The sequence below is a fragment of the Canis lupus genome, chromosome 25, assembly GCF_048164855.1.
Source record: "Canis lupus baileyi chromosome 25, mCanLup2.hap1, whole genome shotgun sequence".
NCBI lineage: Eukaryota > Metazoa > Chordata > Mammalia > Carnivora > Canidae > Canis > Canis lupus.
In genome coordinates, this window is record NC_132862.1 from 26,276,078 (window position 1) to 26,296,559 (window position 20,482).

General features: G+C 43.3%; 2 pseudogenes; one reads left to right on the plus strand and one right to left on the minus strand.

Moving 5' to 3' along the window:
* On the minus strand, positions 1–3,085 carry LOC140617392 (cationic amino acid transporter 3 pseudogene; annotated as a pseudogene).
* Positions 2,821–20,482, plus strand: part of LOC140617391 (cationic amino acid transporter 3 pseudogene) — a 25,686-nt pseudogene continuing 8,024 nt past the window's right edge.

Genomic DNA, 20,482 nt, shown 5'->3' on the forward strand with positions numbered 1-20,482 from the left:
TTTAAATCACTCATTCCCCTACCCATCTCCCCTTTGGCAACTATCAGTTTGGCCCTCTACTTAGGAGTCTGGGTGGGTTTTTTTTTTATTCTCTGTCTTTTTTCTTTTTAATTTTTTTAATTTGTTAAATTCTATATAACAGTGAAAACATACATATGGCATTCGTTTTTCTTAGACTGACATATTTCCATTAGCATTATACCCACCCAGTCCATCCATGTTGTTACAAATTGCAAAATTCTATTCTTCCTTATGCCATATATATAGATATACATATATATATATACATATATATATATACATATATACATATATCTCACATCTTCTTTATTGATTCAGCTATCAGAGGATACTGGGTTACTTCTATATCTTGCCTATTATAAGTAATGCAGCAATAAACATAAGGTACATATATCTTTTCAAAATCATGTAACTAAAATTCTTTCCAACAGAAAAAGAAACCATTTACAACAAAAAGAGGCAATTGAATGGGAGAAGATACCCACAAGTGATATATCAATAAGGGGTTGACACTCAAAATACATGAAGAACTTATTCAGTGCAATTCCAAAAAAATAATAATAATAATCCAAATAAAAAAGGCAGAAGACCTGAATAGATAGACACTTTTCCAAAGAGACATACAGATGGTCAATGGACACATGAAAAGATCACTAATCATCAAGGAAATACAAATTAAAACTGCAATCAGGTATCAGTTTACCTAAAATGAAAAATAGAAGAAAAGCAAGTGTTGGTGAAGATAATGAAAAAAATGAACGCTCATACACTTTTAGTGGGAATGTTAATAGTGCAGGCATTATGGAAAAAAGTATAGAATTTCCTCAAAAATTTTTAAAAAGAACTACCATGTGATCCAGTAATTCTGTTACTGGATATTTTCCCAATGGCTACAACCACTGTGGGGATCATACTCACCAGACTGAGATCAAGAGTCATGATATACTGACTAAGACAGCTAGTTACATCCTTCACTAGTGGATATTTAACCAAAGAAGAGGAAAATGCCTTCAAGCTTCTTCTAATACTAATTTTGTAAAAGTCAGTAAGCAGTATAGACACAAAAAGTAGAAAGAAAAAAAAAGAGAGAAAGAGCAAAGTTAAATCCTTCACTCTACCATAAATATGGAGCTCTATTAGTATTCTCACACCAATATCTCATAGGAGCCCTAGATTCCCATGTGCTCAAGAGTATTCCCCATTACTGTGTAGGGAACCAGACTGAATTCAGGTGTGTTGATGTCAAACCAAAAATGTACTGGCACTGTTGAGTTCAAGGTCTATGGTTTGGTCACTTAAGGCTGTCTGGATATCATAAGCGAAGTAGATAACAAATCCAGTCAGTATCCAGGCACCAAATAGAGCCCAGGTGCCAGCTGTCATCTGCACCATAAGATAAACATTGAGAAAGATGCTCAGGAGTGGGAGGAGAGGCAGACCAGGTACATTGAAGTGAAGGAGAGTGGAGCTCTGTGGCTGTCTCCAGATGACCCCTGTGATCCCAGTGATGAGCACCACGAGCAGCACAACCACTGTGATCCGCACTGGGTCTTCAGAAAGCAGATCTGGGCACCAGGCCAGCACCAGGCAGAGGAGAGTCAGCAGCAGAGCAAGCAGTGAGGAGCAAACATAGACAACCCGGCCAGAGAGTGGAGTGGGGGTGGGGCTGCCTGGAAAAAAATAGTCTCTGTAGAGTTAGCTTCTCTGCTGCGGGTAGGTTCTCCTCTGGCACCTCTGCTTCATTTCCCTCATTCTCCTCTTGCTCCTCTGCTTCGTTTTCTTTATTCCTCCTCTCAGGCTGAAACCTGATGATGAGAACATAAAAAGCTACCAGGGAATAAGATATCAGGGTCACAATTGACCTGAGGCCCAAGAGATCAGTGAATCCAAAGAATAATAATATAATTACTGCAATCACATAAATGAATATGCTGGACACCAAGTGGGTGTATGTGCCAGTGATGACCCTGGCAAGCACAGGGAACAGGAGGCCATCCTTTGCCATCATGTGTATAACAAAACGTATGGGGAACATACATGCTGATAAAAATACTACAGAAAATTGCAACAGCTACAACAGAGTAGGCAAGGTCCCATCCAATATGGAGAAATGCCTCAGGCAAGGTGCTCCCAGGTCGGAGCTGGTGGTGAGGCACCATAAGTGTAAGTGCTGCAGAGACACCAAAATACACCAAGAAGCAGGTGAGCAGTGAAATAACAACGCCCATGGGGATGGAACGCTCAGGCATGTGCGATTCTTTGACTCTGGTAACAAGAACGCTGAAACCTATAACAGTATAGAAACAGGTAGCTGCTCCTTGGAGAATCCCCTGGAAGCCAAATGGTATGAATCCTCCAGAGCCCAGAGAGCCCAGGCCAGGTGTCATTGAGTCCATCCTTTACGTAATCCTCTTTTGTGAGCTTCCAGTTGTGCAGGTCCCCCCTTAACGAAGCCAGAGATGATGACAAAACTGAGAACCAAAAGCTTCACCAATGTGAACAGTTTAAAACTATGAAGAACTTATGATAAGCCACTCTTTGAAATTCTAAGAGAAAAAAATCCAAGGACCAAAGTAAAGTAGATTAGATTATCTGTTAAGACTTGGGGAATGTGCTCTGAGATACTCTCAGAGATCTGGTTTCTAATTAGGTAGTCAAAAATTAAGGTCCAGGCCTGGATCACAACGACTGTATCAATAAAAAAGGAGAGGATGAGGTTCCAACTGGTGATGAATGCCTAGAGTCCACCTATAGTGACAAAACAATAGAGATATGCGGAACCAGAATGCCGAACCCGGGCGCTAAACTCTGCATAGCACAGCCCAGCCAATAACGAAGTTAGGCCAGCCACCAAGAAGCATATCACAGTGGCCGGTCCTACTTGACTACTAGCCACCTCAGCAACCAGGAAATACACACCAACCCCCACTGTGCAGCCCACACCCAGGGCCACTAAATCCAGAGTGCTCAGGCTTCTACCAGATTTAAACTCGTGGACTTTTTGTTCCAGCAGACGTCTGTGTACCAACTTTTCACCAAACTTGTGGAGTGCTTGATGCAGCATTCTAGCTGGAATTGAAAAAGATTCTAAGGTTCAGAGAGCTGTAGCAACCTCTGGGAGCCAAGATTGTTAGATCTGGTTCAGTGAGGCTGAACAGGACATGTTGAGAAGGGCCCCAGGAGGCAGGTGTTTTGTGCTCTGGGGAGTCCCTTGTCCCTTCCACACCCGGGCCCCAAGCCTGGCTGCTTCCCAGAGCAGAAAGTTCATGAGGGGCCCCACAGTATGGTCATATGACTCTCTGCTGTTCACTCACCTGTTTTATGACTTGAGGTGAGTTATTTACTCTCTCTATGCCTTAGTTTTATTATCTGTAAGATGGCAGCACTAGTGTCTGCTTCTGTAGCCTGTTATTGAGGAGAAAATGAAATTTATGCAAAAGAACTTTTAAAGATTTCTAGGATCTGCTTTCGTGTATTTCCTGAAAACATGTGTCCATGGTCTACTAGGAGGGTAAAATGTTCAACATGGAGGAGAAATGTGATTACCTACCCAGCTCCTGACCTTAATTTTTGTTAACTCTGGACATTCTGAAATTGATTACACTTCAAAGTGTCCATGGGACTGCGAATTACATTGGGTTTTGCTCCGTGGTCTTCTCTGCATGACTTCTCTGGAAGGTTCCCCTGCACCTTCCCTCCTTGAACTCCGGCTGTAATCACACATCTGGCTCTGGGACCTTCACATGTGGCTGACAGAGCAGAGGGCGGGGAGAACAGTTCTCCTTTAGGTTGCTTGGGTCAATGTTCTCAGGGTCTCCCCTGGCCCTGTGAAGAGCTGGGGGAGCTGGTCTCAGCACAGTTGTGAGAAAGCCTGGGGGAGAAGGCAGGGGCCAGCTTGCTGTGCTGTCTTAGGTCTTCACATACTTGGCTGGTGGCTTCATCCCTGGTCCCTTATAACCTAGATTCAAGCATGTACCCTGGTCTCCAGGTCTGTATTCTCTACCTCAGTTTCTCCTTTTGTGGATTTCATATGTGCACTTGTGGGAGCCCTTAGCGAGTAGCTGCTTGAAGGCATTGATCCTGACTGCTCAGGTGTCTACACTGCTGACTCCAAATGTGTGTCACTCGTGTGTTATTTTTCTCACACTGTGTGTGACTGTTCTTTAGTTCTCAATGAAAAATATTCCTGGACTTTACCTCCTCTCTTTCCTCCATGAGATCCCTAACCAGGCTGTCCGAGTACCTTCACCAGAGCTGGTAACCTCCCTTTCCTGCCTGCCTCAGTTTCTCTTTTTCCTTCTCCCCCAACTCCATTGTGTGTGTGCCAGGCTCTATAAAATCTGAGATATTAGGCATGAGCTCAGGTCTCCTTTGATGGAGGCATTCTGGGGTGGGGGGCGGGCAGGGGATGTAGTGTCTATATCCACATAGGGCCCCTTGGACAAAGTGGGCACAGGAGGGAGCCTGGGGCAGCCCTGGCAGCAGCCTGGCCCTGTCAGTTCTCTGGGCCCATCCAGCAGCAGCAGGTTGTGGCAGGGACCTGAGCTCAACAGGAGCCAGGAGGGAGGGCAGAGGCTCCTGGAGCCACTCTGCAGCCCCCTCCGTGGCCTGGCTCCCCCTCCTGCTGCACACCTGCCTCCTCTCTCCCTGTCTGCTCCCTCACCTCTCCCTGCAGCCCTGGCTTCTTCTTCCATCTTGGCCTCCTTCACCTTCACCTCTGTCAGCAGATATGTCTGTCTCAGGGCCTGTCTTTCTGTCTCTCTGACTCCAGAGAGGACTCCACAGGAGTGGCCTGAGTTTTCCCAGGACTGGATCTGCCCTCAGCTCCTTCTTCAGCTGTCTTCCTGCCTGTGTCCCTCCCTCAGAGTGTGAGGGTCTCTCTTCCCCTCACATCTGTGTGAGTCTCACCCTGGGAGCCAGTGTCTCCCCTGCATGTCCCCTGTCAATATTCTGTGCTGCCTCCCCCATCCCTGGTCCCTCTTTACCCTCCCTTCCAGAGCTCTCCCTGCTTCTCTCATCTCTGTGTCTCTCAGTCTCTATGCCTGTCTCTGGCTCACACTCTTGTGTCCTCCCCTATTCCCTCCTCCCCCTTCAAGGTTCAGATACTTCAAGAGAAATCACCAGGAATGGACAGAATCAACAGATTTCACCATGTTGTGCACCTCCTTGATGAGGCATTTATGGCCCAATAACGCATCCTCCTTATTCTCCCTGGCCTGGGCCAGATCATTTCTTTATCTGGTGATTATTTGTGGGATTTGGTTTTTCCTCCAACCTCCCGCCCTCTCCCCAGTAGGCAGTGAGTACCATAGGAGAAGGGGAAGGGATTGTTCTGGGGACCAGATGCAGGATACCCAGACCCTCTCCTGCACCTGCCCTTCTTTCCCTCAAGCAGAGGCACATCTGGGACAATCCCAGCTTGAGGCAGGGAAGACTGCCTAGGACCTGGGAGCAGACACAGATCACACACCCAGCTGCCCCTCTCCTACTTTCCTGTCATCACAGCCCTCCTGCCAGTCTTGCCAGGCTCCTCTGCCTCTAGGAATCCGGGCTCTGTGGTCTAGGCTGGACCATCACCCCCTCCCCAGCACAGTGCCTGGAACACAGGAGGTGCTCAGTCAGGGCCCCTGGTCCCTGCTCCCTGGAGATGTGTTAGGACAGGGGCCGTGGATCTGTAGGGTTTTTGTTATTATTATTATTATTATTATTATTATTATTATTATTAAAGTCTCATTTGCCATCATATAGTATAACACCCAGTGCTCATCCCATCAAGTGCCTCCTCCGTTCCTGTCACCCAGTTACCCCATCCCCCCGCCCACCTCCCGCTCCACTACCCTTTGTTTGTTTCCCAGAGTTAGGAGACTCTCATGGTTTGTCTCCATCTCTAATTTTTCCCACTCATTTTTCCTGTAGGTTTTCCACAGGTGGAGGGTCTTACCAAGATCTGGGGCAGTTCTTTCTGCTCTATGTTCAAAGGTCTGTGATTATATTGTTAGTATAGACTCTGTTCCTTTAGGGACCTGCTGCTCCCCTTCTCTCCCCTCCCTCCACCTCCACCTCTGTCTTTAAAGCACATAATTATAAAGAAGATGTGGTTTATGTATACAATGGAATATTACTCAGCCATTAGAAACAACAAATACCCATCATTTGCTTCAACGTGGATGGAACTGGAGGGTATTATGCTGAGTGAAGTAAGTCAATCGGAGAAGGACAAACAGTGTATGTTCTCATTCATTTGGGGACTATAAATAATAGTAAAAGGGAATATAAGGGACGGGAGAAGAAATGTGTGGGAAATATCAGAAAGGGAGACAGAACATAAAGACTCCTAACTCTGGGAAATGAACTAGGGGTGGTGGGAGGGGAGGAGGGCAGGGCGTGGGGGTGAATGGGTGACGGGCACTGAGGGGGGCACTTGACGGGATGAGCACTGGGTGTTATTCTGTATGTTGGTAAATTGAACACCAATAAAAAATTAATTTATTAAAAAATAAAATAAAAAAGCACATAATTTATGATTTAGATGAATCTTGTGACTATCAAGTAGAGGCAGTTGTTCCACTTTCCTTGAGACCCATTGCTTGTGGGACTATCACGTGTCCATTCAGCCCTGGGTGTCTAAATAGGCCCTACTTTCTCCATCTCTGGGAGGTCTTGCCTCTGAAGATTAATATTCTGGGAAGGATGAGGTCCCTTCCTTTGATCACTGTTTCAGGGTCTTGGAAGCCTTACATTGTGATTGGGTAGAGCAGAGAAATCTATAGGCAGGGACTATATCTTACTTCCACCAGCACAAGGCTTAATGCACATTCATTCAGAACATGCTATGAACACTGAGTGACTGTCTCAGGTCATCCCTTTGGGTATGCTTAAGTCTATTCTCTTTTCATTTTATTTCTGGCATCACTGGAAACGTGGCTGAGGGGCCAGGATGGTTGGTGGTTTTAGAGGAACCTGTAGTAGATTCTGGGAGAGGCAGCTGGGGGTCGGGAGGGTTGCTTCTGTGCTTGTTCACAGGACTGCTGAGTGAGCTTCTTAGCTGGATTTGGGACTAGCCTCCATACCCTGAACTCCACCAAGCTCTCCACACTCTCCTTCTACTAGCCAGTACTTCCTCCTCCAGGCCCAGGACCCTGGAGAACTTGTTTCCTTCCACATTCACATCTTGCTGCCAGCAAAGTCTCCAGCAAAGCCCCATTTAAACCTTTAGTCCACTTCCTCACCATGCAGGGCCCCAATGGTCTTCCATTGTCCCCCTCTAGTCTTCCTCCACCATTCCAGCTAAGCCACCTCCTTCCTACTTTCACTTCCTTCCCAGGCCCATTTTGCCCTTTGGCCTCAACAACCTGAGGCCCAGCCTGGTTAGTACTCAGACTTCCTGAGGCCCCTCCTCCTCAAGATCTTGCCTCCCCAGGGCCTCAACTCAATCAGGGCCTCTCTAAGCTCCACTCCAAGCCTGATTCTGGTTGGCCAAGCTCCTTCCCTGTCCATGGGTTTGTCTTGCTCTTTCATCCCAAGTGTTTCTCCTCGGAGGCAGAAAAAGCCCCTGGGTAAGTGATTTCTGCTGTTAATAGAGTTGGCAGAAAAACTGAGACAGAGTCAGAGAGGAAGAAGACTGGGCTTGGAGCACCACTGGCTACAGAAGCCCTGTGGGGTTTAAGCAGAGGGTATTTCATGGCACCAGAGCTAGACTTTGATCTGGCTGGTGTAGACCACTACCTTGTGAGTTTGGGAAAAGCAGGTATGTTTGCTGGGGTCAGAGGGATTTGGAGACCTACACTCTGTTCTTCTCCAGAACAGAATGGTTCTCAGCTCTGATGATCAAAATATGAGTTAAGGGAGGTTATTACTTGGAGCTTCTCCTCTAGCATCCTCCCACTGTTTGCCCTGCCCTCCTTTCCTTTCTGACCTGGTGCACAGCTTACTTTCTTCATCTTTGCCTCTCCCACAGGGCCTAGCACATAGTATGCTTAGATATATTCCTGGAATGAATTGATTTTTTCACTGGGCGTTACTGCCTTCTCCATGTTTTGCCTTGCTCCCTCACTGGAGTTTCAGAAAGTCTCTTCTCATATCTTCTTAGAGAAGTCATCGGTGTGAAATTTGTGGAATAGCAGGTCCAGTTTGATAAGGTGGTCACCCATCACCAGAAAGGCCTTGAGGGGCTTCTTCCTTCAGGCTCAAGGAGCTAAATATCTATTATTTGTAGCTGCTAAAGTTATCTCCCTGCCTTTCTTATCTAATTTTAAAAAGTGTGGTGGTGATGGATTATAGGCCGGATCAGAATGTAGGCGGAAAGATTACCAAGGTCCCATGGGGTGTGGCCTCTTAGTGGCCATTAAAACACTGAGTCACTAAGAGGCAGTTGGCTGTTATCACAAAACTTATTTGCACCTGTTTAATTTTGAAGGCTCTTGGAGTCTTAAACTGTTATTGTGTATACTCTTGGCAGTGGGCCAACACCAGAAGCCAAGACAATACTTCTTCATGAATGCCCCCTGTTTTTTGCATTACATGTGGCAAATGTTAATTTCTAGGTTTTCTTTCTCTTGCTCTCTAGCAGTTCTTGGTCTCCTTCTCTCCATTATCAATTGATATGTGTTACGTGCTTCCAGAAGGCAGATTCATTTTAATCTTAGTTAAAGCAAAAATTATGTGGAATGGTCAGTTTCTTTACCAAGTATGTTCCAAATTGATAAATATGATCTTTGGATATTCACTTAGTTTATTCTTGTTCATTTTTTCTTTATCACAGAAATCACAAAGCAGGATGGGGAAGAGAAAGGGCTAGTAAGAGGGATAAAGAGTGTCCCTTAAAGAATGGTAACAGAGGCTGGTTGTTGTAGATTATTCTGCCTGAGCTGGGGTGAGGCTGGTGGGTCTTTTGTGGAGAACTCATATGGATTTATATTTGGAGAAGAGCTCAGAACTTTGAGGCATGTACAACTTACAAATGACTGGATGATCTAGTGTCTTTCCCGCAATAAAACAAAACAAAACAAACCATTTTTCAAAGGAGCAGGTGGTGGTGTGAAGCTGCCTGCCACCCAAGGTTATGAGGTAAGCCAAGCACAGTCTGGTAAGAGAGGACAGAGACAGAGCTGAGTCCTTACAGGGGAGGACAGAAGAACACATTTAAAGATATGAAGGAAGATAACTAGAGAAATAGTCAGCCTTTCCATGCAGCCAGCCATGTTGTATGCAGTGTCAAGATGGTCATCTTGGTTTGGCATGAAAGAAATGTTAAGAATTTACAAAACTGGATTGTGTCTGACTGTATAGCTGGAAATGAGTCAAATAATGAATAAGGAACTTTGCATTTGTCTTTGTCTTCTCCGAAGTTATCACAGAGGCACTAAGAAAAAGGCATCTGTGCACAGCCATCCCAGAATGATACGAGATCATCTGGAGTCTATACAGGTCTAGAGAAGCTCTGGCTATCTGTTTGTTTACCCAAATAATGGTGCAATGAAACTAATGTGGCATTGCATGTAGCAGGGACTCCATAGATATTGTGGGGAGGAAGCAAAAGTGTTTTGGTCTGCATCTGCATAGATTTTGGTCTACATCTGGCATATGGATTTTGTCTATATACCTTTGGTATGGAGCATGTTAGTCTGCATCAGGGTGGGTTTTCACTGATTTGGAAATCAGCCGCTGCCAGACTAGGATGGGAGTTGGGAGGTGCTGAGGGTGATAGGGTAGGTAGATGAGTTGGAGGAGGTGGCTGTGTTTCCTCTTGGTCTAATTAGCAGATACTTTGGGGGCTGTCATGCCTTCAAGTTGTTTGCACCTAGAAATATTTACTTGGATAATTAGGGTTTCTAGCCTTATTGAGAGAACATGACGCAGATTCTACCCTAAGGACTTTTATATTAGAAAGGGAGACAAGGACTTCTCGTAACTACTGCAAACAGAATATAGTACAAAGTGAAATAATAGTTGAGAGGATACCTGGTAAATGATTGATTTGGTAAAGTTACTCTCAGAAGGTTCTTGGGTGATAAGTTAGAATATTTATTTTTATGTCTTAGCTGAATTTGGTTATTTCAGCTTTTTATCCAACCTTTCAGGGAAGCTATGTGGTCTTTACGTCTCTTTCTCCAGAGGAGAGGTTGTACATTCATTACTACTGCAGTGGTTTCTCTCATTTTTCAACTTTTGCACAAACCAAGACTGAGAATAATAATTATTATTATCATTATTATTATATTAATAAGAATTATTACCATCCTTATAATAACTATTATTAGATGTTAGCATTAGATGTGCACTAATATCTAGAGCAGATATTTAACTGGATCTATTTTATTTTTATTTTATTTTTTTATTGGAGTTCAATTTGCCAGCATATAGCATAACACCCAGTGCTCATCCCATCAGGTGCCCCACTCAGTGCCCCAGACCCAGTCACCCCCACCCCCCGCTCACCTCTCTTTCCACCACACATTGTTCATTTCCCAGAGTTAGGAGTCTCTCATGTTCTGTCTCCCTTTCTGATATTTCCACTCATTTGTTCTCCTTTCCCCTTTATTCTCTTTCACTATTTTTTATATTCACCAAATGAATGAGACCATATAATGTTTGTCTTTCTCCGATTGACTTATTTCACTCAGCATAATACCCTCCAGTTCCATCCACGTCGAAGCAAATGGTGGGTATTTGTAATTTCTAATGGCTGAGTAATATTCCATTGTATACATAGACCACATCTTCTTTATCCATTCATTTTTCGATGGACACCGAGGCTCTTTCCACACTTTGGCTATTGTGGACATTGCTGCTATAAACAACGGGGTACAGGTGTCCCGGCATTTCATTGCATCTGTATCTTTGGGGTAAATAGCCAGCAGTGCAATTGCTGGGTCGTAGGGCAGACCTATTTTTAGCTCTTTGAGGAACTTCCACAAGAATTCCAGAGTGGCTGCACCAGTTCACATTCCCACACAGTGCAAGAGGGTTCCCCTTTCTCCACATCCTCTCCAAAATTTGTGGTTGCATGCCTTGTTAATTTTCCCCATTCTCACTGGTGTGAGGTGGTATCTCATTGTGGTTTTGATTTGTATTTCCCTGATGGCAAGTGATGCAGAGCATTTCCTCAGTGCTTGTTGGCCATGTCTATGACTTCCTCTGTGAGATTTCTGTTCATGTCTTTTGCCCATTTCATGATTGGATTGTTTGTTTCTTTGCTGTTGAGTTTAATAAGTTCTTTATAGATCTTGGAAACTAGCCCTTTATCTGATACGTCATTTGCAAATCTCTTCTCCCATTCTGTAGGTTGTCTTTTACTTTTGTTGACTGTTTCTTTAGCTGTGCAAAAGCTTCTTATCTTGATGAAGTCCCAATAGTTCATCTTTGCTTTTGTTTCCCTTGCCTTCATGGATGTATCTTGCAAGAAGTTACTGTGGCCAAGTTCAAAAAGGGTGTTGCCTGTGTTCTTCTCTAGGATTTTGATGGAATCTTGTCTCACATTTAGATCTTTCATCCATTTTGAGTTTATCTTTGTGTATGGTGAAAGAGAGTGGTCTCGTTTCATTCTTCTGCATGTGGATGTCCAATTTTCCCAGCACCATTTATTGAAGAGCCTGTCTTTCTTCCAGTGGATAGTCTTTCCTCCTTTATCGAATATTAGTTGACCATAAAGTTGAGGGTCCACTTCTGGATTATCTATTCTGTTCCACTGATCTATGTGTCTGTTTTTGTGCCAGTACCCCACTGTCTTGATGACCACAGCTTTGTAGTACAACCTGAAATCTGGCATTGTGATGTCCCCAGCTATGGTTTTCTTTTTTAAAATTCCCCTGGCTATTCAGGGTCTTTTCTGATTCCACACAAATCTTAAGATAATTTGTTCCAACTCTCTGAAGAAAGTCCATGGTATTTTGCTAGGGATTGCATTAAACATGTAAATTGCCCTGGGTAACATCGACATTTTCACAATATAATTCTTCCAATCCATGAGCATGGAATATTTCTCCATCTCTTTGCGTGTTCCTCAATTTCTTTCAGAAGTGTTCTATAGATTTTAGGGTATATCCTCTACCTCTTTTGTTAGGTTTATTCCTAGGTATCTTATGCTTTTGGGTGTGATTGTAAATGGGATTGACTCCTTAATTTCTCTTTCTTCAGTCTCATTGTCAGTGTATAGAAATGCCACTGACTTCTGGGCATTCAGTTTGTATCCTGCCACACTCCCAAATTGCTGTATGAGTTCTAGCAATCTTGGGGTGGAGTCTTTTGCATTTTCTATGTAGAGTATCATGTCATCGGTGAAGAGGGAGAGTTTGACTTCTTCTTTGCCAATTTGAATGCCTTTTATTTCTTTTTGTTGCCTGATTGCTGAGGCTAGGACTTCCAGTATTCTGTTGAATAGCAGTGGTGAGAGTGGACATCCCTGTCTTGTTCCTGATCTTAGGGGAAAGGCTCCCAGTGTTTCCCCATTGAGAATGATATTTGCTGTGGGCTTTTCGTAGATGGCTTTTAAGATGTCGAGGAACGTTCCCTCTATCCCTACACTCTGAAGAGTTTTGATCAGGAATGGATGCTGTATTTTGTGAAATGCTTTCTCTGCATCTATTGAGAGGATCCTATGGTTCTTGTTTTTTCTCTTGCTGATATGATGAATCACATTGATTGTTTTACAAGTGTTGAACCAGCCTTGCATCCCATGGATAAATCCTACTTGGTCATGGTGAATAATCTTCTTAAAGTATTGTTGGATGCTATTGGCTAGTATCTTGTTGAGAATTTTTGCATCCATGTTCATCAGGGATACTGTTCTATAATTCTCCTTTTTGCTGGGGTCTTTGTCTTTGAATTAAGGTGATGCTAGCCCCATAGAACGAGTTTGGAAGTATTCCATCTCTTTCTATCTTTCTGAATAGCTTTTGTAGAGTAGGTATGGTTTCTTCTTAAAAGTTTGATAGAATTCCCCTGGGAAGCCATCTGGCTCTGGCCTTTGTGACTTGGGAGGTTTTTGATGACTGCTTCAATTTCATCTCTGATTATTGGCCTGTTCAGGTTTTCTATTTCTTCCTGTTCCAGTTTTGGTAATTTGTGGTTTTCCAGGAATGGTCCATTTCTTCTAGATTGCCTAATTTATTGGCATAAAGCTGCTTATAATAAGTTTTTACGATCATTTGTATTTCCTTGGTATTGGTGGTGATCTCTCTTTTCTCATTCATGATTTTATTTATTTGAGTCTATTCTCTCTTCTTTTTAATAAGCTTGGCTAATGGTTTATCTATCTTATTACTATTTTCAAAAAACCAACTCCTGGTTTTGTTGATCTGTTCCACAGTTCTCCTGGCCTCTATTTCATTGAGTTCTGCTTGAATCTTTATTAACTCTCTTCTTCTGCTGGGTGTAGGATCTGTTTGCTGTTTTTTCTCCAGCTCCCTTAGGTGCAAGGTTAGCTTTTGTACGTGGGTTCTTTCCAGTTTTTGGATGGATGCTTGTATTGCGATGTATTCCCCCTCAGGACTGCTTTTCCTGTATCCCAAGGATTTTGAACGGTTATATCTTCATTCCCATTAGTTTCCAGACTCTTTTTAATTCTTCTCTAATTTCCTGGTTGACCCTTTCTTCTTTGAGCAGGATGGTCCTTAACCTCCACATGTTTGAAATCCTTCCAAACTTCGTCGTATGATTTAGTTCTAATTTCAAAGCATTATGGTCAGAAAATATGCAGGGGATGATCCCAATCTTTTGGTATCAGTTAAGACCTGATTTGTGACCCAGTATGTGTCTATTCTGGAGAAAGTTCCATGTGCACTTGAGAAGAATGTATATTCAGTTGCTTTTGGATGTAAAGTTCTGTAAATAGTTGTGAAATCCATATGGTCCAGTGTATCATTTAAAGCTCTTGTTTCTTTGGAGATGTTGTGCTTTGAAGACCTGTCGATTGTAGAAAGCGCTACATTCAAGTCACCAAGTATAAGTGTATTATTATCTAAATATGTCTTAACTTTGGTTATTAATTGATTGATATACTTGGCAGCTCCCACATTCGGGGCATAAATATTGATGATTGTTAGGTCCTCTTGTTGGATAGATCCTTTAAGTACGATATAGTGTCCCTCTTCATCTCTCACTACAGTCTTTGGGATAAGTTTTAGTTTATCTGATATAAGGATGGCTACCCCTGCTTTCTTTTGAGGACCATTTGAATGGTATATGGTTCTCCAACCTTTTATTTTCAAGCTGTAGGTGTCCTTATGTCTAAAATGAGTGTCTTCTCTGGGAAATGAACTAGGGGTGGTGGAAGGGGAGTTAGGCGGGGGTGGGCGTGACTGGGTGACGGGCACTGAGGTGGGCACTTGACGGGATGAGCACTGGGTGTCATTCTATATGTTGGCAAATTGAACACCAAGAAAAAATAAATTTATATTAAATAAATAAATAAATAAATAAATAAATAAATAAATAATAAAATCAGTCTCTTCTAGACAGCAAATAGATGGGTCTTACTTTTTTTTTTTTATCCAGTCTGACACCCTGTGCTTTTTGATGGGGTCATTAAGCCCATTCACGTTCAAAGTTACTATTGAAAGATATGAATTTAGTGTCATCATGATACCAATTCAGTCCCTGTTTTTGTGGATTGTTCCCTTGGACTTCCTCTCTCTGTTACAGAATTCCCCTTAGTATTTTTTGCAGAGCTGGCTTGGTGGTCACATATTCTTTCAGTTTCTGCCTATCTTGGAAGCTCTTTATCTCTCCTTCTATTCTGAATGAAAGCCTTGCTGGATAGAGTATTCTCCGCTGCTTGTTCTTCTCATTTAGGACCCTGACTATATTCTGCCAGCCCTTTCTGGCCTGCCAGGTCTCTGTGGAGAGATCTGCTGTTAATCTAATATTTCTCCCCCCAAAAGTTAGAGATTTCTTGTCTCTTGCTGCTTTAAGGATCTTCTCTTTATCTTTGGAGTTTGCAAGTTTCACTATTAAATGTCGAGGTGTTGAGCAGTTTTTATTGATTTTAGGAGGGGATATCTCTATTTCCTGGATCTGAATGCCTGTTTCCCTCCCCAAATTAGGGATGTTCTTAGCTATGATTTGTTCAAATACATATTCTGGACCTCTGTCCCTTTCGGCGCCCTCGGGAACCCCAATTAAACGTAGATTTTGGAAATATCAGAAAGGGAGACAGAACGTAAAGACTGCTAACTCTGGGAAACGAACTAGGGGTGGTAGAAGGGGAGGAGGGCGGGGGGTGGGAGTGAATGGGTGACGGGCACTGGGGGTTATTCTGTATGTTAGTAAATTGAACACCAATAAAAAATAAATTAAAAAAAATAAAAAAAAATAAACGTAGATTTTTCCTTCTGAGGTCGTCATTTATTTCCCTTAACCTATCCTCATGATCTTTTAATTGTTTTTCTCGGTTTTTCTCAGTTTCACTCCTTGCCATCAATTTGTCTTTTTTGTCACTCAATCCTCCTTCTACCTCATTAACCCTCGTTGTTAGGACCTCCAGTTTGGATTGCATCTCATTTAATTGATTTTCAACTTTGGCCTGATGAGACCTAAATTCTGCAGTCATGAAGTCTCTTGAATCCTTTATGATTTTTTCTAGAGCCACCAGTAGCTTTGTAATTGTGTTTCTGAATTGGCTTTCTGACATTGATTATAATCCAAATTCTGTAACTCTTTGGGAGGGGGGCTGTTTCTGATTGTTTCTTTTGAGGTGAGTTTTTCTTTCTAGTCATTTTGCCCAGTGCAGAGTGGCCAAAAACAAGTTGTAGTAGAAAACTCAGCAAAAGAGAGAAGAGATAAAAGAAAAAAAGGGGGTGGGGGAGCGAGGAAGCAAACAGAAAACAAAAAACAAAAGGGAGTATCCTCTGATTCTATATACTATAAATCCCTCGACTTACCCTGGAACTTTCCAGTGCTGCTTGGTCAATACTCGCTTTTCCCCTGTCCTTCTAGCGGGTCTTCTGTGGGAGGGGCCTGCTGTGCTGATTCCCAGGTGTATGCACCTGGGGGAGCTGCTCTGCCCCCTGCCCAGTGCAAGGCTCAGTGGCAGTTGTTTATCCTGTTTATCCGGTGAAGTCACTGTGAGGCCCAGTGGGCGTTGTTTATCCTGTGAGGCCCCAGGAGGAACAGCAACAGTGGCGGCGGCCAGCTCTGGAGCCCTGGAGTCAGCTCCGGCAGGAACTATGGAGCTCTCAGTCTGCAGGGGCCTGGATGCCCCGGGGGGCGGGGCCACCCATCTGCACAGTTCTGGGCCACCTGGCGGCAGGAGCGCCCTTGCTGTCCTGGGCCTTCCCGGCCTCCGCCTGTCCTGTGGGGAGTGCTGGATCTTGGGCTGTGTCCCCCGGCGCCCTATGCTCCAGGGCCGGCGCCGTTGGAATCGCGCTCCTGGGGCCACGCAGCCCCCTCGGCACAAAGCCGCCTCCTGAGCCGCCAGAGCTGCTCCCAGGGCCCCGCCGGCAGCGCGCTGCAGCCCTTTAGGGAGCTCGGCCTACGGTGTGTGGCGCGCTCTCCCCTGGGGCCACCTCCTCCGTTAGTGCCCCTGGGAGCCTGAGGGCTTCCCCGCACGTCCTGGGATCCTGCTCCAACTCCCTGTGAGCGCGTACTCCTTCCCTCTTTCCTAACTGGGTGTTAACCCAGTACAAAATTCTAGTCTAGTGAGTTATGCCACTGGACATTAATGAGGGGAGACCAAAGGATGAGAACAGCATATTGGAGAGATCAGATATCTATCTGTAGATGTGCCCAGAGACGCTTCCAGAAGGATAGTCATGTTGAACAGTGTTTGGAAAGAGCATGTTCTATTAGGGACAGTCTGTGTGAGGGCTTTGTTAATGCCACAACATGTGCATGTGTGGTGGAAAATTTGACCTGTTTAAGCAAGAGCTACAAAAAGGTTGTACTAAGAGTAAGTGATAGAACAACAGTAAATGGAAAGCCTTGTAAATATAACTTAGAAATTTGGACTTAATAGAGAGAACTAAACTGCATGTCTTGTTAAGAGTGTTTTTGTCTGTCTCAGTCTGTCTGTCTTTTTAAGACTTGCGGTAAGTATCATTTTCTGGAAGGTGGGCAGAGAGAACTCAAACTTGTTTTCTCTCACAATGTAGCAACCCAGAAGAATGTGATTTAGGGATTTATCACACCTTATGGAAGGGAAACTCTCTTCAAGGGCTGCTGGGTGAATCTGAGTGAGAAGTGAGAGCATCTCATTAGTTAGAGTTCCCAATTTTATGGACCAGGAGGGTGGTCCGGGAAGTAGGATAAGAGACTGACCCTGGATATGCAGCATTTGTAAAAGATTGAAACCTACCAGATAGAGGTCCAGTGTGGACAAGGTTCTAAATATCAATGTGGCAACATGTGAAACTTTCACTTTTTCTAGGGTTTCCATCACACTTAGAGTAATAGCTAAAGTCCTCACAGTGACTTTCAGACCCTACATAAAGGATCTGGCTTCCTGCTTTCTATCTGACCTCATCCCCTACTGTTTCTCCCTCACTTACAGTGTTCTGGCCCTACAGGCCTCCTTGTTATTCCTGAAAGACATCCAAGTACCACTTCACACCCATCAGTATGGCTGCTATTCAAAAAACCAAAAAACAAAAACAGGATATGGAGTGTTGGAGAGGATGTGGAGGAATTGGGATGCTTCTGGTTACTGGTGAGAATTAAAAATGGTACAATCACAGTGGAAAACATTATGGTGATTTTTCAAAATTATTAAATATGCAACTAGCGGGAAGCCTGCATGGCTCAGTGGTTAAGCGTCTGCCTTCTCTTCAGGGCATGAACCTGGGGTCCTGGGACTGGGTCCTGCAACCAGCTCCCTGCGGGGAGCCTGCTTCTCCCTCTGCCTATGTCTCTGTCTCTCTCTGTGTCTCTCATGAATAAATAAATAAAATCTTTTAAAAAATGTAACTAGCATATGTTCCAACAATCCTACTTCTGTGTATATATCCCACAAAATTGAAAATAGGGACTCAAGTGTCTTGTTCATAATAGCATTATTCCCAAATTCTAAAATGTGAAATAACCAACATGACCACCAATGGATGAGTAGATTAACAAGATTTGGAATAGACACACAATGAGATATTAGTCAGCCTAAAAGGGGAATTAGTTCTCTATATGTTACAACATGGATGAACCTTGAGGCATTATGTTAAGTGAAATAAGAAGATCACAAAAGGACAGTATTGTAGAATTCTACTTATATGAGGTAGGTAGAGTAGTCGAAGTCAGAGAGACAGAAAGTAGAATGTTTGTTGCCAGGAGCTCCAGGGAGAGAAGAATGGGGAGTTATTTTTTAATGGGTACATAATTTCAGCTGAGAAAGATGAACAAGTTCTGGAGATAAATGATGGTGATGACTTCACAACAGTGTGTATATGAGACTTGGGTTGGACCATCCATTTTAAAGTCACAACACCCACTCTGAGCACATACTAACATTTGCTTGCTTTCCTTTTCTCTGAAGCACGGATTGCAAATCCAACACGATATACATCCTCATTACTTATGTTTAATGTTTGCATCCTACTGCAGAAATGTTAGCTGCTTGAGTAGAGGCATGTTTAATGTTTGCATCCTACTGCAGAAATGTTAGCTGCTTGAGTTTTTGTTTGCATTATCTGGACTGCTGAATAAATAGAGAGCCGTATATTTGTTTGTTGAATGAAGAAATGAAGGACGATGATTGGACATAGACTTCTAGAGAAGGCCCAACCAGCGTGTGAAGTTGGGAGGATGCTATTCTTCATTTCGTATTGTTAAGTAATTTCTTCTACCCTGGATATGAGACTTGGCCCTAGTGTTCATGGTGGCTTTCCCTCTGTTTACCTTTCTGTATGTATTCTGACCTGTTTCCCACATTGGAAGTGTTTGTGTACACATGCACCACCACACTTAACTATAATTTAAAGCTCTCACCCTGAACTCAAAGCCTCTAATATTGTTGTCCTGACTGCTCCCTACATGACTTGTTGGGCTGTTTGAGTGAGAAATTCAGAAATTCTGAGGAAGTTCAGTTATCCAAAAAGATTTATAATTCTTTGTTTGAGAGCCACCGATTTGATTGGCTCTGCAGCTTTCATTCTCTGGAAATTTTAAGGACTAAAGTATTTATACACTTTGGGATAAGGAAGGAGCTGTGCTTGGATACAGAGGATTGCTATAATCTCTGGAGATGTTGCATTGAAAGTCCACTTTTCTGAAACTTTGAGAACTTGAAGATCATTAATACCATCAGTACCCTTCCTTTCAAATATCAAATTTCTAGTAAAACAGTGTTGAAACTATCTTTGACAACTATCATATGGTTTCACCCACATGTGGAATTTAAGAGCTAGTACAGAGGACCATAAGGGATGGGAGGGGAACTGAATAGGAAAAATCAGAGAGAGAGAGACAAACCATGAGAGGCTCTTAACTCTGAGAAACAAACTGAGAGTTGCTGAAGGGGAAGTTGTTGGGGGATGGGGTAACTGGGCGGTGGGCACTAAGAAGGACATGTGATGTGATGAGCACTGGGTGTCATAAGCAATTGGTTAATTATTGAAAACTACATCTGAAAATGATGGCAGTAGTTTGGCAAATTGAATTTTAAAAAGAAAAAAGAAAAAGAAACTATCTCTGAAGCTATCGAGGAGCCAGCAGTCCAACTTCCTGATTGTCAGGAGTGTTAACACCCAGCCACAGGAACCCGTGGAACTTGCTGCCTTGAAGAATGTTTTGAAAAGGAAAGGTCCAGAGTGAGGGTAGAACCCTTCTCAGGAGAGAATAATGAACACAATGACCTCCAGGACAAAGGAGAGTGAGTGGGGCGGGCTGGGAAATCAAGACTGCTTGCAATTTAGTGCATGAATTGTTGGGTGTGACAGTAGTTCTTCATGGGGACTTGGGATTTTTTTTGTTTGTTTTAAAATTACAAAGGATCTCAGAGACTGAGAGAAACACAGGGAAGAGGAAGGAGGGAAGTGGGACCCAGGGGCATTATGGAATACACGGAAACTGGCTTCAAGCTCTCTTGTTTCTCTCTTCATTTATTTAAGCACATCCTCCAAGTAATCACCTCCTTTGGAAGAGACTATTTTCTGATTACACTGAGATTCACAGACCCAGGAAATGTCCTCAGGAAATGCACTTGGACAGATGATGGTACATGTTTTACTCTCCTGTTTATACCTCAGTTTGACTGTTTCTTTCCAAAATAACAACAAAAACAAAATCTTCTAGGAATCTCAAGATAACAATAGTCAATCAATATTTTCATACATTCATTTTCTCTGCCCTAAATTCCTCTTATGGTTGCTTAGCATAACCTTGTCCTGGGGAGTGAGAATTGGGCACAAGAATGTATAATTTAGAAGTAGGAAGATGTATATGGGCCCTGGCCCAGCCTTCTGGATGCTTTAGACTATAAAAGAATTTAAGGACATATCTAGAACACCAGCTGACATGACAGAAAGAGAAAATTAGTTTT